This window comes from Dama dama, chromosome 20, assembly GCF_033118175.1.
Source record: "Dama dama isolate Ldn47 chromosome 20, ASM3311817v1, whole genome shotgun sequence".
NCBI lineage: Eukaryota > Metazoa > Chordata > Mammalia > Artiodactyla > Cervidae > Dama > Dama dama.
In genome coordinates, this window is record NC_083700.1 from 58,836,959 (window position 1) to 58,846,991 (window position 10,033).

At 40.2% G+C, this 10,033-nt stretch overlaps 1 non-coding gene across 1 annotated transcript; it reads right to left on the reverse strand.

The window, feature by feature from the left end:
• Positions 1-3,600: 3,600 nt before the first annotated feature.
• On the reverse strand, positions 3,601-3,672 carry TRNAC-ACA (transfer RNA cysteine (anticodon ACA)). Its single transcript has one exon. It is a non-coding gene; the product is annotated as a tRNA-Cys (tRNA).
• Between the last annotated feature and the right edge of the window lie 6,361 nt (positions 3,673-10,033).

Below are 10,033 nucleotides of genomic sequence, written 5' to 3' on the forward strand. Positions count from 1 at the left end.
GCCTGGCGTGCTGCAGTCCATGAGGTTGCAAAGAGTCGGACACGACTGAGCAAGTGAACTGAACTGAACTGAACTGAAATTTAGAAATGACCACTAAACACCCAAGTATACGTGTCAAGGAGACAACCAGATACGAAAGTCTGGAGCTCACGTGAAAGGTTAGAACAATTACTGCACCTAATGTACAAGTCTTTCACAGGACTTTATCATTACACTTAAGAACCTGGCAAGAGTTCCATGAAACGCTTGCGTAGAACACACTTAGGGAGACACCTCACTGCATATTGCACCCGAAATTAATGTCTCCCCTTCAAATTCTGTCAACAGACCAAAATTTGCCCTCCACCCCTCTGTTTTTCCTTTCTTCACCATCTGCTATACTCCTTAGGAAATAAAAAGAATGTTTATGTCCTGCTTCCTGATGACTCAAGAGGATGCAAGTACTAGCCCTAACAATGGAGTCATGTCTTTCTTGTTGATCAGTTCTTCCTCAAAGGAGGCTTGGTCAGGACCAGCATGACATGTATCAGGTAGAACAGGGACAAGCAAAAGCAGTTACTACATTTTTTAGAAGAATATAAACCTTCTGAAGACTTACACCAAACCTTGATACATTGATTTATTACCCCCCAGGGTATCTACTAAGATTAAATTCTCATGCCAATACTATTCCCCTGATTCCTCTTTCAATACTTTCATTGTGATTCAGTCATAACTTTACTTTGATAAATACTATTAGAATGTTAGTAGATACTTTATTAAGAAATAATCTAAGAAAATTGGTAACATAGTTAAATACAAACTTTGCTTTACATTCCCAATAAGATTGCTTAAATGATCTTTTCTTATGGTCTAAATCATTGTCTAGAACAAATTCTTATTTATTTACTTTCTATGCTGTGCTCAAGTCATTTCAATCATGTCTGACTCTTTGTGACTCTATGGTTCCTCTGTCCATGGGATTCTCCAGGCAAGAATACTGGAGTGGGTAGCCATGCCCTCCTCTAGGGGATCTTCCCAACCCAAGGATCAAACCTGCCTCTCTTACATCTCCTGCATCACAAGCAAATTCTTTACCCTTGAGCCACCTATTTACTTTAGCTCAGAATTTAAATAGTTTTCTCAAAAACACCTCCTTGTACTTAAGTCACATTATTAAAGTATAGACTGGAAATTTTTAAGCCTATTATGTTATTCCCTTGCTTAATTACCTGAAGTCTTTTTCTCAGTGATTATAAAATTAATTTCAAATTCCATAGCCTCATTTCAGTTGCTCAGAAATACTAGTTTTTGGTGCTCCACAGGGAAGAAGATCCAAGAGTGATGTATTTTAAATGACTCCAGACATAGTTATATAAGGGAGAGATTAGAGAAGAACTTTCAGTGGTGGGAACAGCCTGAATGATAAGAAGACCTAACTGGGGTTGGAGTACAAAACGTGGGGCTAGAATACGGAAGAAAAGTAACTTGTGTGGAATTCAATTCTAGAGGGCCTGATGGCTTTTATGAGGTATTTTAATTGAATTTAACTGATATTTAAAGAGCATTTTATGGCATCTGGAAAGGAGAGTGCATGTAAAACTTCTCCTTTAGGAACATGATTCATACTACAATTTGCAGATTAGATTGGTTCAGAGACAGTACTTTCTTTTTGAAGCTTCCAACTTAGTAAAGTAAAGCAGAAACACTAACATTTATAGTTGATTTAAGGGCATATATCTGTTTTTTTTTTTAATTAGTATTGCATTTCTGATGAAATGAGAAGCCTTACATATAGTTTTATTGAGGGAACACACAGAATATGACAATGAGCAATCAACATGTCTTTTTTGGACTCATGCCTTGGTGTATTTTTAAAATAACATTTTCTTTGAAGCTTAAAAATAAGCATAAAGACTGATTTATTCATCCTTTGGGGAGTGTGTGTGTGTGTGTGTGTGTGATACTAGGTTTTGAGGACAATTGCAAAGGCAGGAAGGTTTTGGCTTTAGTTAATGTAGATACTTGTTAAAGTTAACTAGGACAAAATGCTTTTGAAGTTTTTGTTGCAGTATTATGACAACTACTTTAGGACAACTTGCATCTCCATAATGTTCTCAAAGGCTTTGATAAAATGATAAAAAATAGTTTGTGAATGAAATAAAATTTCTATATTTTTTGGGCTTAACAGGTCAAGAGTTCAATTAAAGACACATTTATAAGGGGGCTTCCCAGGTAGAGCTAGTGGTAAGGAATCTGCCTGCCAATGCAGGAGATGCAAGAGACCCTGGTTTGATCCCTGGTTTGTGAAGAGCCCTTGGAGTGGGAAGTGGTAAGTCACTCCAGTATTCTTGCCTGGAAATTTTCATGGACGGAAGAGCCTGGCAGGCTACAGTCCATGCATGGGGGTCACAAAGAGTCAGACAGGACTGACACACAATATTTACAAGAAAAAGGATTGAGAGTGAAAATTTTGTGATTTCTTGGACTTGTTGGATCTAATTTCTGAATGCTAAGTTCATTTTTTTTTTCAGTTTCTTCAAGAAATGAATTGACAGAATATGTAAGTAATTTATATAGTTTTTTGTTCTCCTAAAAATACCAAAAGTTTCCACTTTTATCTTTTAGATAATAAAAGTGGCTTAAATAATTTGGAAAAATAGAAAAATAACAATTTCTAGAATAAGAGGATTTGGATAAATCTATTTCTCTAGAAATATCAAGGCAAGGAAAAGTGTTAATATACCAACATATCTGGAATATTATAATTCAATTAGAGAAAAACATTCTGCCTTTAGAAAGGGCATTATGTATAATTTTTCCATGCAGTGAAAGTGAAAGTCACTCAGTCATGTCCAACTCTTTGCCACCCCATGGACTATACAGTCCATGGAATTCTCCAGGCCAGAATTAATAACTAAAAAAAATTCTACAAAATAAAGAAAATGAGGTCTGGTTCATGAATTTTTTGTTCATGCATCCTCTTAGGACAGTATTGCTTCCTCTTAGGAAGCAACTATGTTCCTGGGGTAGCAGATGGATGACCATGTGGTAGCACATGGATCATGACCTAAAGAACCTTGATAATATCTGGAAGGCTAGGTAAAGTAGTCTACAAAACAAGTCTTTAAAGGCAAAAAGTCATAGGCTATGTCTAGTTCTGGAAATTTCAGAAGTCATTAGAGTCTGCTAAAATGAGAAAGTGACGGGATAAATGTGCAGATGAGTGGGGCATAGATACGGAGATGAAACTCTAGAGTCAAAGATACAGATTGCTTCCAAGGCCAGTCTTTGTGCTGGATCAGGTGCTCTGCATTTCTATTCCATCAACTATCTAACCCTCATCTCCTTCATCAGTAAAATAGGAGAAATTAGTGCTTATTTTCTGATACTGTTGAAAAGATTAAAATGGGACAAATCATGCAAAGTGTTTAGCATAACATATGATGCAAAGTAAATGCTAAATAAAAATGTTGGTTACCTTTTGCCAGCATGAAGTAAAGTCACTCAGTCGTGTCCGACTCTTTGCAACCCCATGGACTGTAGCCTACCAGGCTTCTCCCATAGGATTTTCCAGGCAAGAGTACTGGAGTGGGTTGCCATTTCCTTCTCCAGAGGATCTTCCCCACCCAGGGATCGAACCCGGGTCTCCCGCATTGTAGGCAGACGCTTTACCGTCTGAGCCACCAGGGAAGTCAGCATAGTTACTATGGTTTCTGTATCAGCCAGGTTCATTCAGAGAAGAAAAGCCACTATGAATTATACAGAATAAGAGATTTATTATATGGATTATATAGGCCTTACACAAATGCAGAAGCTAGCCAGGAAGTTTATGCCAGCCTATGTGGCCTTTGTACCTGGTGTTGGGACTAAACTCAGTGTAGGTTAGCTGGACCGGCAGTTGAAGAGAATTGTATGAGAATGGTGTGAGGGCGTAGGGGAGAGGAGAATAAGGACAAACTACATCTTGGAAAGATAAATGGAATCCATGATAATAAATTGGATTCCATGAGGATACCTGGAACCTCAATGTTGTAAGGCACCTACTGGAAAAGCTGGTGTTCTTTATGGTGGGGTTTCAGACATACCTGGCCCCAGACGGTGAGAAGAGCTCTGGGGACAGCTGGAGAAGCTGTAAGCTCCAGAAGCATCCCGCACCAACAAGGTTAACTAGAAGATCAGCAACAATGAGTGTGAGCTTCCGTACTTCCCAACACCCTACACCAAACTTTAGAACACAAAAGTGGCAGCTTAAAATTTTTTCTGTCATAAAATTTTGAGCAAATTGCTTTTGTGATCATTCCTAACCTGGGACTACACAGGAAAGGGGGTTATCGGAAAAAACAGATCCAGCTTGACTAAGTAAACAGTAAAAACACCACAGGTAACCTCCTGTCTCTTCCCCAGGGGATTGTCCTGACCCAGGGATCAAACCCAAGTCCCCCACATTGCAGCAGATTCTTTATCATCTGAGCCACCAGGGAAACCTGGTATTTTGTACACACTTCTTTAAGACTATAGTTAAACTCTAGAAGACAGGAAAATCAAACACCAATCAAGCATGATGCAAATATCTCCTATTATGCAAACCATTTTTACAAAGAAGATGAAAATTCCCCTTATGTATTTTAATAGATCTTGTGTATTTCTCTTCTAGCTGAATCACACACTTCTGTTAGCATATAACTTAAATTCTAAGATATCAGACTGTTATTAAAATATCCTATGTTAGATAAAAGAGTTCCAATGTATGTATGTACCACGACTTCTTTATCCATTCATCTGTTGATGGAACAACTTTGAGGAGATACTCCATGTCCAGGGGCAAAGGAGAAGCACCAACAAGACAGTAGGAGGAGCAAAACTGTGTTTAGAATCAAACCCCAAACCTGCCAGAGACATTGAAAGAAGGAAATTAAGAGGGCTCAAACAAACCTTGTGCACATCAGGACGCAGAGACCCCACAGAGACTGAGCCAGAACTGTGTTTGAGGGTCTCCTGTGAATGTATGGGTCAGCAGTGGACTGCTGCAGGGACAGGGACGCTGGGTACAGCGGACCTGGGTATGGCATAAGCCCTCTTGGGGGAGGTCTCCATTAACCACACCACAGAGCTGCCAGAACTTACACAGGACTGGGAAACAGACTCTTGGAGGGCACAAACAGAACCTTGTGTGCACCAGGACCCAGGAGAAAAGAGCAGCAATCCCAACAAGAGACTGACCCAGACTTGCCCGTGCATGTACAGGAGTCTGCAGCAGAGGCGTGGGTCAACGGTGGCCTGCTACAGGGTTGGGGGCACTGAGTGCAGCAGTGTGTGCAAGGGACTTTCTGAAAGAGGTCACCATTATCTTCATTACCTCCACCATAGTTTGGCCTCAGGTCAAATAATGGGCAGGGAACAAAACCCCGCGCATCAACAGAAAACTGGATTAAAGTTTTAACTGAGCACACCCCACCCATCAGAACAAGACCCAGTTTCCCCTTCAGTCAGTCTTTCCCATCAAGAAGCTTCCATAAGCCTCTTATCCTTCTCCATCAGAGAGCAGACAGAATGAAAACCACAATCACAGAAAACTAACCACTCTGATAACATGGGCCATAGCCTTGTCTAACTCAATGAAACTATGAGCCATGCCCTATAGGGTCACCCAAGACAAAGTGGTCACGGTGGAGAGTTCTGACAAAATGTGGTCCACTGGAGAAGGGGATGGCAAGTCACTTCAGTATTCATGCCTTGAGAACACCATGAAGAGTATGAAAAGGCAAAAAGATAGGACATTCAAAGATGAACTCCCCAGGTCTGTAGGTGCCCAATATATTACTGGAGATCAGTGAAGAAATAACTCCAGAAAGAATGAAGATATGGAGCCAAAGCAAAACAACACCCAGATGTGGATGTGACTGGTGATAGAAGCTAAGTTCAAAGCTGTAAAGAGCAATATTGCATAGGAACCTGGAATGTTAGGTCCATGAATCTAGGCAAATTGGAAGTGGTCAAACAGGAGATGGCAAGAGTGAACATTGATATTTTAGGAATCAGCAAACTAAAATGGACTGGAAAGGGTGAATTTAACTCAGATGACCATTATATGTTCTACTGTGGGCAAGCATCCCTTAGAAGAAATGGAATAGCCATCGTAGTCACCAAGGGTCTGAAATGCAGTACTTGGATGAATCTCAAAACGACAGAATGATCTGTTTGTTTCCAAGGCAAATCATTCAATATCACAGTAATCCAAGTCTACGCCCTGACCAGTAATACTGAAGAAGCTGAAGTTGAATGGTTCTATGAAGACCTACAAGACCTTCTAGAACTAACATCCACAAAAGATGTATTTTTCACTATAGGGGAATGGAATGCAAAAGTAGGAAGTCAAGAAATACCTGGAATAACAGGCAAATTTGGCCTTGGAGTACAGAATGAAGCAAGGCAAAGGCTAATGAAGTTTTGCTAAGAGTATACACTGGTCATAGCAAACCCTCTCCCACAACACAGGAGAAGACGCTACACATGGACATCACCAGATGGTCAATACTGAAATCAGATTTATTATATTATTTGCAGCCAAAGATGGAGAAGCTCTATACAGTCAGCAAAAACAAGATTGGGAGCTGACTGTAGCTCAAACCATGAACTCCTTATTGCCAAATTCAGACTTAAATTGAAGAAAGTAGGGATAGCCACTAGACCATACAGGTATAACCTAAATCAAATCCCTTATAATTATACAGTGGAAGTGACAAATAGATTCAAGGGATTAGATCTGATAGACAGAGTGCCTGGTGAACTATGGACAGATGTTCCTGGCATTGTATGGGAGGCAAGGATCAAGACCATCCCCAAGAAAAGAAATGCAAAAAGGCAAAATGGTTGTCTGAGGAGGCCTTACAAATAGCTGTGAAAAGAAGAGAAACAAAAAGCAAAGGAGAAAAGGAAAGATATTCCCATTTGAATGCAGAGTTCCAAAGAATAGCAAGGAGAGATAAGAAAGCCTTCCTCAGTGATCAGTGCAGAGAAATAGAGGAAAACAATAGAATGGAAAAACTAGAGTTCTCTTCAAGAAAATTAAAGGTATCAGGGGAACATTTCATGCAAAGATGGGCACAATAAAGGACAGAAATGGTATGGACCTAACAGAAGCAGACGATATTAAGAAGAGGTGGCAAGAATATACAGAAGAACTATACATAAAAGAACTTCATGACCCAGATAATCACGATGACATGATCACTGACCTAGAGCCAGACATCCTGGAATGTGAAGTCAAGTGGGCCTTAGGAAGCATCACAACAAAGCTAGTGGAGGTGATGGAATTCCAGTTGAGCTATTTCAAATCCTAGAAGATGATGCTGTGAAAGTGCTGCACTCAGTATGCCAGCAAATTTGGAAGACTCAGCAGTGGCCACAACACTGGAAAAGGTCAGTCTTCATTCCAATCCCAAAGAAAGGCAATGCCAAAAAATGCTGAGACTACTGCACAATTGCAGTCATCTCACACACCAGCAAAGTAATGCTCAAAATTCTCCAAGCCAGGCTCAACGGTATGTGAACCATGGACTTTCAGATGTGCAAGCTGGATTTAGAAAAGGCAGAGGAACCAGAGATCAAATTGCCAACATCTGTTGAATCATCGAAAAAGCAAGAGAGTTCCAGAAAAACATCTGTTTTATTGACTATGCCAATTCCTTTAACTCTGTCGATCACAACAAACTTGAAAATTCTGAAAGAGATGGGAATACCAGACCACCTTACCTGTCTCCTGAGAAATATGTATGCAGGTCAAGAAGCAACAGTTAGAACTGGACATGGATCAACAGACTGTTTCCAACCAGAGAAAGGAGTATGTCAATGCCGCATATTGTCAACCTGCTTATTTAACTTATATGCAGAGTACATCATGTGAAAAAATGGGGTGGATGAAGCACAAACTGGAACCAAGACTGCAGGGAGAAATATCAATAACCTCAGATATGCAGATGACACCACCCTTATGGCAGAAAGTGAAGAACTAAAGAGCCTCTTGATGAACTTGAAAGAGGAGAGTGAAAAAGCTGGCTTAAAAGTCAATATTCAGAAAACTAAGATCATGGCATCTGGTCCTATCACTTCATGGGAAATAGATGGGGAAACAGTGGAAACAGTGACAGATTTTGTTTTGGGGGGCTCCAAAATCACTGCAGATGGTGACTGCAGCCATGAAATTGAAAGATGCTTGCTCATTGGAAGAAAAGTTATGACCAACCTAGACAGCATATTAAAAAGCAGAGACATTACTTTGCCAACAAAGGTCCATCTAGTTAAATTATGGTTTTTCCAGTGGTCATGTATGTATGTGAGAACTGGAGTATAAAGAATGCTGAGCCCTGTAGATTTGATGCTTTTGAATTGTGGTGTTTGTGAAGACTCTTGAGAGTCCCTTTGACTGCAAGGAGATCCTATCAGTCCATCCTAAAGGAAATCAGTCCTGAATATTCATTGGAAGGACTGATGTTGAAGCTGAAACTCCAATACTTTGGCCACCTGATGTAAAGAACTGACTGATTTGAAAAGACCCTGATGCTGGGAAAGATTGAAGATGGGAGGAGAAGGGGATGACAGAGGATGAGATGGTTGGAAGGCATCACTGACTCAATGGAAATGAGATTGAGTATGCTCCATGAGTTAGTGATGAACAGGGAAGCCTGGCATGCTGCAGTCCATGGGGTCCCAAAGAGTCAGACATGACTGAGCAACTAACCCGAACTGAACTGAACTGTCAGTGGACATCTAGGTTACGTCCGTGTTCTAGCCATTGTAAATAGTGCTGCAATGAACAATAGGATACCTGGTTCTTTTTAAGTTTTGGTTTCCTCCGGGTCTTCCCTTGAGGATCAGCTGGTAAAGAATCTGCCTGCAATGCAGGAGACCTGGGTTCGATCCCTGGGTTGGGAAGATCCCTTGGAGAAGGGAAAGGCTACCCACTCCAGTATTCTGACTTGGAGAATTCCATAGGCTATAGAGTTCATGGGGTTGCAAAGAGTCAGACATGACCGAGCAACTTTCATTCACTCACTCCTCCAGGTATATGGCTAGGATTGGGACTGCTGCATCATACAGTGGTTTTATTTTAGGTTTTTAAGGAACCTCCATACCTTGTTCCATAGTGGCTGTGTCAGTTTATATTCCCACCAACAGTGCAAGAACGTTCCTTTTTCTCCACATCTTCTCCAGCATTTATTGTTTGTAGACTTTTTCATGATGTCCATTTTGACCAGTGCGAGGTGACATCTCATTATAATTTTGATTTGCATTTCTCTGATAATGCGTAATGTTGACCATCTTTTCATTTGTTTGTTGGCCATCTGTATGTCTTCTCTGAAGAAATGTCTGTCTAGGTCTTCTTCTCCCCTTTTTATTGGGTTGTTTGTTTTTCTGGTATTGACCTATATGAGCTGATTCTATATTTTGGGAAATTAATCCTTTGTCAGTTGCTTCATTTGGCATTATTTTCTCCCATTCTGAGGGTTGTATTTTCACCTTGCTTATAGTTTCTTTTGCTGAGCAAAAGCTTTTAAGTTGAATCAGATCCCACTCGTTTACTTTTGTTTTTATTTCCATTACTCTAGACGGTGGGTCATAGAGGATCTTTTTTTGATTTATGTCATCAAGTGTTCTGCCTATGTTTTCCTCTGAGTTTCATAGTTTCTGGTCTTACATCTAGGTCTTTAATCCATTTTGAGTTTATCTTTGTGTATGGTGTTAGGAAGTATTCTAATTTCATTCTTTTACATGTAGCTGTCCAGTTTTCCCAGCACCATTTATTGAAGAGGCTGTCTTTGCCCCATTGTATATTCTTGCCTCGTTTGTCAAAAATAAGTTACCCAAAGGTGCATGGGTTTATTTCTGGGCTTTCTATCTTGTTCCATTGGTCTATATTTCTGTTTTTGTGCCAGTAGCATACTGTCTTGATGACTGTAGCTTTGTAGTGTAATCTGAAGCCAGGAAGGTTGATTCCTCCAACTCCATTGTTCTTTCTGTAGAATACTTTGGCTATTCGGGGTCTTTTGTGTTT